The sequence below is a fragment of the Suncus etruscus genome, chromosome 8, assembly GCF_024139225.1.
Source record: "Suncus etruscus isolate mSunEtr1 chromosome 8, mSunEtr1.pri.cur, whole genome shotgun sequence".
Lineage (NCBI taxonomy): Eukaryota > Metazoa > Chordata > Mammalia > Eulipotyphla > Soricidae > Suncus > Suncus etruscus.
In genome coordinates, this window is record NC_064855.1 from 95,807,886 (window position 1) to 95,816,395 (window position 8,510).

At 36.7% G+C, this 8,510-nt stretch overlaps 1 non-coding gene across 1 annotated transcript; it reads right to left on the reverse strand.

Annotated features, from left to right (window-relative positions):
• Positions 1–2,130: 2,130 nt before the first annotated feature.
• On the reverse strand, positions 2,131–2,263 carry LOC126016533 (small nucleolar RNA SNORA51). The gene has a single exon (XR_007498328.1). It is a non-coding gene; the product is annotated as a small nucleolar RNA SNORA51 (small nucleolar RNA).
• Between the last annotated feature and the right edge of the window lie 6,247 nt (positions 2,264–8,510).

The window sequence follows — 8,510 nt, forward strand, 5'->3', positions numbered from 1 at the left end:
GTCAATAATAAGGTTCTTAAAGAGATGAAGTTCGTTTTATATGAGTTTATATCTCTAATAAGTTTATTGATGCTAAACATACAATCAACTTAAAACACAGTGCCTTAAATATTACTGTGAAAGATTTGTAATTCACTTTTCCCACACAAAAAAAAAAAAAAACACACACAGTGCTACCTGCTGAATACCACTGTACTTTTCTTTAATATGGAAGTGTCTCAAATAGATCATGTCAGTTACCAGAATTGTAATATATACTAAAAAAAAAAAAACCTAAATTTTACTGAACATATGCATCTGCCTTGCTACCATGACTTCATTCCAAACATAAAAATAAATAATGGCTTACTCTTTGTTGATTCTAGATTTTTTCAAATGTGAGAGGAATAGGAAAAAAGAATAAGGTGCATCATATTTTAAAAGGGATATTGATGTCATATTCCCATAATGTGCACTAGAAGTCACAACTAAAATATCAAGAGTCCCTCAAGACTTAATGAAATGACTAACAATGTACTTATTGATTTCTAAGGAAATATTACGAGGACACCATAATAATAACTCACAACCCTGGTAATTGAAAAGGCCTTGACTCTGTATAAAGTATAGACACATCTCCCAGTATGTCTAATGTAGAAATTATTATATTTTTTGCAGTATATTCTTGAGTTCAAGAGTGAAGAGAAAATTATTCAAATACTTAACTTATACTAAATTTATTTTTCCTTCTAAAATTTTTATTGTTTTAAATATTACATTTAGCTCTTAGTTTTATTTTGAGCTAATTTTTGTATACAGTGTTAGGTAAAGTTCTGGTTTTATTCTTTTTTCTGAGTTTTATTTATTTCTATTCTTTATCTTTTGCTCTTTGTTGTTCTTTCATTTCTTCTTTTCAAACACTAAAAATTGTAACTAATGATAATTTGAAATTCAGTTTGGAGTCGTAAACATAATCAAGTCATAAGCATTAATCAAATAGGCATCAAGTACAATGTATTTGTGAATTGAAAGTTTTCTAAAAATACTTTCAGAATGGATATATAGTTTATGTGCATAGGAAATCACTCATCTTTGGAGAAATAGAATGTTTTCTCAGCTAAAAGTATGCATGCAATGACTGTTTTTGGTTAGCTACTGTCTCATTTTTTTTGTAGATCTTAATGCTCAAATAATGGACCTTGCGAACCATTATGAGCTTTATCCCTGCTGGGGACCTATAATTTTTATTGTGGTCCAGTATTTGGACACTTGGGGCCACAGGTGTTATCAGCATAATTGTGTGACATTCTGCCAAGTTGGGGTGGGGGGAATGTGACTACTGTGATGACAATGGGTTTTCTAGTACTTGAAGCAATGGAAACTTCAAAACTTCCTATATTGTGACCATTCATTTTCCTGGTACTGAAAATTTATGTAGCACATGCATTTTAGAAAAAGGTTCTTATCCAGCTCTTCCAGGAAAACTAAATATTCTATCTAGTATTGGCACAATGAATTTATGTTTTCTTTTCTGAGGTACAGTCCAATACTTGGTTCACTTTTTAAATATATATATATATATATATATATAGAGAGAGAGAGAGAGAGAGAGAGATTATAAAACATGTTTTGATCATAGAAAACATTTCCTCTTTCTGTTCTTACTACATGAGATGAATTTAGAGAAAGGATTACTTGAGTTCTCAAGAAGAGCACTAAATATGGTCTGCCTTAAAATATTATAACTATTGCAAAGATAACCAAACTCAAATATTATTAAGTTAGCCTCTTCATTGAAAATGTCCTTGTTCAAAAGAAAACAAGTATATTTTAGCAACTATTCCCTCTTTAGTTATTGGAAAGGTCTTTGATATACCCACCAGTCACCAACATAATTACTTTTTTGTATTGTCCCTTTAAAAAACTTTTTTTTTTTTTTTTTGGTTTTTGGATCACACCCGGCGGTACTCAAGGGCTACTCCTGGCTGTCTGCTCAGAAATAGCTCCTGGCAGGAATGGGGGACCATATGGGACGCCGAGATTCGAAACAACCACCTTAGATCCTGGATCAGCTACTTGCAAGGCAAACGCTGCTGTGCTATCTCTCTGGCCCCCGTCCCTTTAAAATTTATTGCACAGTTTAATTCTATTTTTTGTCCCCCAATTCACAATACAGACCAGGCAAAGGTCCTGGGTTGAGGTGAATATGGAGTGCATTTACTGTACCTCCTCTTTTTATACAGTCAGTGTAAAGAACACAGCCTGTAGTAAGAATTGGGAGGCCTTATCTTTTCTTTTTTTATTTTTTAATATATATACATATATATATGTATATTATATAATATATATTATACATTATATAATATATATACATACATACATATATACATATATATGTGTATATATATATATAAAATCCTTCACCAATGCAACATTCCCATGACCAATATTCCAAGTGTCCTTCCTCTCCACCCCACACCGGCCTGTACTCTAGACAGACTTTCTACTTCCCTCATTCAGTCCCATTTTGTTATGATAGTTCTCAGTGTAATTATTTCTGTAACTGCACTAAACAATCCCTGTGGTGAGCTTCATGTCAGGAGCTGGACCCTCCAGTCCTCCTCTATTTTGTCTCTGAGAATCATTACACAGATGTCTTTCATTTTTCTCAAAATCCATAGATGAGTGAGACCAGTCTGTGTTTATCTCTCTCCCTCTGACTTATTTCACTCAGCATAATAGATTCCATATACATCCATGTATAGGAAAATTTCATGACTTCATCTCTTCTGATGGCTGCATAATATTCCATTGTGTATATGTACCATAGTTTCTTTAACCATTCATCTATTGAGGGACATCTAGGCTGTTTCCAGAGTCTGGCTATTGTAAACAATGCTGCAATGAATATAGGTGTGAGAAAGGGATTTTTGTATTGTATTTTTGTGTTCCTAGGAAATATCCCTAGGAGTGGTATAGCTGTTATATATATATGTATATATGTATGTATATATATATATAATATATAGATGGATGGATGGATATACAAGAGCCACCCACTGAGTGGGAGAAACTAATACCCATCAGATAAGGAGTTAATATCCAAAATATGCAAGGCACTGACACAACTTTACAAGAAAAAACCATCTAACCCCATCAAAAAATGGGAAGAAGAAATGAGGACACTTTGAAAAAAAAGAAATACAAATGGCTAAAAGGCACATGAAAAATGCTCCACATCACTAATCATCAGGGTGATGCAAATCAAAACAACTATGAAGTACCATCTCACGCCACAGAGATTGGCACACATCAGAAAGAATGAGAACAAGCAGTGCTGTTGGGGATGTGAGAAAAAGGAACTCCTATTCACTGCTGGTGGGAATGCCATCTGGTCTAAAAGCGATATGGAGATTTCTCCAAAAGCTGGAAGTTGAGCTCCCATACGATAGTTTAATTTTTTAACTAAAAATAATGGGAGTGGAGCCAGAGCAATAGCATAGGAGGTAGGGCATTTGCATTATATGTGTTCAACCCAGATTTGATCCCTGGCATCCCATATGATCTCCTGAGCCTGCCAGATGTAATTTCTGAGCACAAATCCAAGAGTAACCTCGAGCACCACCAAGTGTGGCCCCCCAAAACCCCAAACAAAATTAAAAACAAATTACAAGAGTATAGCTAATTATGTTATGTGAGAGTTTGTTTTTTATTTTTCCTCCATGTGGGTCAGTTGGGTTTGAGCAGTGCTCAGGGACTTTTCCTGGCTCTGTGCTCAGGGATCATTCCTCGTGTTTGGGAGACATTCAATGCCAGAGATTAAATGAGGTTTGACTGAATGCAAGGCAAGACAAATCCTGTTTGTCTTGAACTTGGTGTAAATTGTATACAATTCAGAATAGCCTAAATGCTTCATAAGTAATATAATAAATATTCCTTATTTATCTTATCATTGACCTCCCAATTCTCCACACCTTACTTTTACCTTAAACTCTGTATTTCCCATTAAGTAGAGCATAAGTGGGAAATATTTAGTTTAAGCCTATTCTCTGAAGCATCCTGACCTGAGACCTAAGAGACTACTTATTGAAATTAAGTTAATGTTTTTTTTCTTGCCACCTATAAGTCTAAAAGCTGGAAACTTAAGAAAAGGTCAACAGATTATTTTATATTCTTCACAGACGATAATTTTTGTGTGTATAGTCAAATACTAATTACACAGCAATGCCAAGTTAGAGAGACATTTAATCAACAAACTTTATTAAGCATTTACTAAGTGACAAGCTGCAACCTTGATGTCAGGGTTATTGTGTTAAAGTAGATGGAAATTCCTAATCTTAGGTTCTTTTTATCAGGTAAATAAAGTCAGATAAAATATCTAAAGTATAATGGAAGAAAATGTTGGATCGCTATTGGGAAAAGAAAAGCAATATTCAATTTGGGGGTTGAATTGTTGGATCACTATTGGGAAAAGAAACTACTGAGTGTTGACTTAGCAATATTCAATTAATCATTCAATTTCATATGAGGGCATTCATAGATGTTACATTAATCCTGAGGTACCATGAAAAGTCTGGGAAGTGAGTATGCCATGCAGGTAGAAGGGAAGTGGAGGGAAAAAATTAAATTTCTGCTGAATTATGAGCAGAAAAGTACTGTGGTAAAACAGCAAGAGAATTGGCCCCAGAACTAAATTTATTGGGGGAAATTTAAAAAGAGGAAAACTTAGGACCTTATTTTTTTTTGTTTTTGTTTTTTTTTTTGTTTGTTTGTTTGCTTGTTTTTGGGCCACACTCGGTGACGCTCAGGGGTTACTCCTGGCTATGCGCTCAGAAGTCACTCCTGGCTTGTGGGGCCATATGGGACACTGGGGATCGAACCGCGGTCATTCCTAGGCTAGTGCTGGCAAGGCAGACACCTTACCTCTAGCGCCACCGCGCCGGCCCCATGGACTTTATTTAAGGGAAGTGGGCACACTGGTGATGTGTTTTATATTATATACATCATTTAAATGATGTATTGTAAATCACAGTACCGCAATCAATGAAATTGATTAAATGGATAGATATAAGAGTTTTAGTGGTGGTTTTAGTAAAAAGAAGCAAGAAACCAATTAAAATATGTCTTTAACAATTGTTTATAGGGACCATAGAGATAGCACAGCTTTAGGGCATTTGCCTTGAATGCAGCCGGTCATCCCAGGACAGACCTGAGTTTGATTCCTGGCATCCTATATGGTCCCCTGAGCCTGCCAGGAGGGATTCCTGAGCACAGAGCCAGGAGTTGCTCCTGAGAGCCACATGGTGTGGCCCATAAACAAACAAACAAAAATAATTGTTTGCCATCGAGCTCAGAGGTTTGGGTGTATAAATCAAAAAGACTTCAGAGCCATGTTGAATTCAAGTTGTCTCTTAAGCTTCCTAGTGAAGCTACAACACAATAGTTTGGATAGAAGATTCTGGAGATTAGGTCAAAGAACAGGGCTGAAAACGTAATGTGGGCTTTAAAATTCTAGAAGAGACCTGAAGACAAATTATTGGCCTCCTGACCCCTAGCATCAAACCAAGCAGAAGGAAACAGAATTGGGAGCTGAAAAGGAGCAAATGATGAATTCAAAAGAAAACTAGAGATGTATGCCCTCAGAGTACAAGATAAAAGCACTTTGCATGTGTTTCAAACAAAAAATCCAGTAACTTTAGACAAGGAGCCACTTCCCTTCAGCTACACTCAATATTCTGTGATTTTATATATTTCTTTTAGACATAGTAGTTAACAGTGATCTAAACCATTCATTTTATTTTTATTTATTTATTTTTGGGCTTGGAGGCCACACCGGCGGCACTCAGGGATTACTCCTGGTCTGCTCTCAGAAATCACTCCTGGAAGGCTCGAGGGACCATATGAGATGCCATGGATCAAATCTGGGTCTGTCCCTATTTAGCTGCATGCAAGACAAAAGCCATACCGCTGTGCTTTTACTCAGACCCCTAACCCATTAATTTTAATTGGGGTAGGATGCATACCTGGCAGTGCTCAAAGCTAGCTCCTGGCTCTGAGCTCAGGAATCACTCCTGGTGGACTCTGAGAACCATCTGGGTGCTGGGGATCCAACTCAGGTCACTCGCCGGCAAAGTAAGTGCTTTGCCTACCTGCTTTACTGTTGCTTTGGCCCTATTTTACGAATTAACCACTTAGTTTGAGTTATTTTTTTTTTTGCTTCAGAAGGTGTTGAATTAAAAGCACTTTTTGAATCTAATTCTTTCACAAAATGGCATGTTTCATAGGAAAAAATGTGTTGAATTTGGAAGATGAGGTAGATTTATTTTGACCATTAGCCCTTTCCTTATTTGGATCTAATTCTTTTTATAATGAACACAGTAGCAGTCATGTTTGTACTCTATGTAAATATAAGTGCTTTAAATACAATAAAGCAATTAAAATTAAGTGAACGTTTTACCATGAAAGGAATGCCTTGGGTACCATGCTTACATGTGTACTTTTACTTACACATTTAGGACTTTTTGAACCAATTACAACAGAATTGGTTGTGTTATTACTGGTATTATTCTTTATGCACAATGGTTATTCAAGATAAAAGTTTTCTTATAAAGTAATCCTTTCTTTAAGAGGAACAGCAATCTCTCTGTCTCTGTCTCTCTGTCTCTGCTTCTCTCTCCCTCTCTCTCTCTCTTTACCCCCCTCTCTCTCCCTCCGTCTCTCTCCCTCCGTCTCTCTCCCTCCGTCTCTATCTCTCCCTCCCTCCCTCTCTCTCTCTCTCTCTCTCTCTCTCTCTCTCTCTCTCTCTCTCTCTCTCTCTCTCTCTCTGTGATTTGGACCACATCCAGTGATGATTAAAACTTACTCCTGACTCTGTACTCAGGAGTCATTCCTGATAGGCTCAGGAGACCATATATGGTCCTGAGATCAGACCTAGGTTGCTCACATACAAAGCTGCCAGAGACCAAACCCTAATATGGAATTCAGCAGGACAAACCAGTCTTGTGTGGCCAAAGTACATAACCTAAGGCATTGGCTAGCCCCAGAGCCCTAAGAAATATCACAGTTTCCTATCAAGCATACATTCTAGGAAGCTTGTGACATCCTTGAAACTTCACTAACCTTGAGGTGTTCCTGTGTAAAGATGGCATGTAAAGATTACTCGTAAGATGACTTCTGTAATGCAGGCTGTTTCATCCTGCTCTCCCCCCTCCCCCGTAAAATCGTGCTTAAAAGGAGCCTGTACCGATCAATAAACCAGAGCCTTGATAAGCCTCATATTGCTTGGCCTCCTTCTTTCTCCCCATTCTCTTTTCAGGCTGGGACCCCTCTATACCCGTGAATAACCTGTTCTGCAGGCCAGGACACAAAGCAAGCATCATATCCACTGTACAATCCAGCCCCCGGCCCTTCATTTTTGTTCAAACCTAGTTAGCTGGATAATTCTTAGCACAGTACTTTTGCATACATAGTATTTTTCAATCACAGTTTTTTTAAGACTATATTGAAAACATCTTCTCATTGTTTAAGTATTCAGATTCCCAATCCCAGTATAGTTTACTAAACCTCTTTGCCTCTGCTACTTTTGCAGTCTTTCCGATGACCAAACCACCTAGTAGCCTACATTTCAGATATGAATATCCTATCTGCCAGAGTATATCTAACAATGAGATGCTTCATTCCAATGTAGGTCATAATCACTATGTTCAATGCTATTTTTCCTTTTCCTTACCCTCAGCATCTCTTCACCTCCACCCATTCCCAGTTTCATATTTCTTACTATTATAATTCTCCTAGATTATTTATCTTGGTCTTCATAGAACCATGGACAGTTCCAGGTCTAACCTTGACAGTTTATCAGTATGATATTAAAATGAATGAAAACAGTTACTTTCTCCATATAACCTTTGCTAAACTTTTTTCTCTTAAAATAAACTTACCCAACAAAGTACCCCAGCCATATGCCAGCAGAGTACCACAGAGTCTTCACTGTTAGTCTGCAAATTCTTTTTAGGATTTTTATTTTTTGTCTAAGTATTCTATTTTATTTATTTTCCCTTTTGGTTTTGGGACATATCTAGCTGTGCCCATGAGTTCTTTCTAGCTCTGAACTCAGGAATTACTCCTGGCAGGTTCAGGGAAACCATATGGGACGGCAGGGTTTAAACTCTGGTCAGTTGCATACAAGGCACACCCGACCTGCTATGCTATCTTTCTGGCTCCTACCTATTCTTTTATAATTATGCTACTACACCGATAACATTTTCTTAATTTTTTCATTGATGTGAAATAACAAAATACATAGAATAATGTCTTGGCAAGGGTATTAGATTCAGGGATGATACACCATGATTGAGATTTTTTTCATCTGCTTCTAATATGTAATTTAAACTCTGCCATAAAAAAATCTTGTGCATTATTTTTAAATTCAGCAAAACAAGTTTAATGAAATAAGAGGTTGTACAAAGTCAACAATAGGATCAAGATACCCAATCTAAAACAAGCTATATACAAAGGGAACCTGTTACACTAGC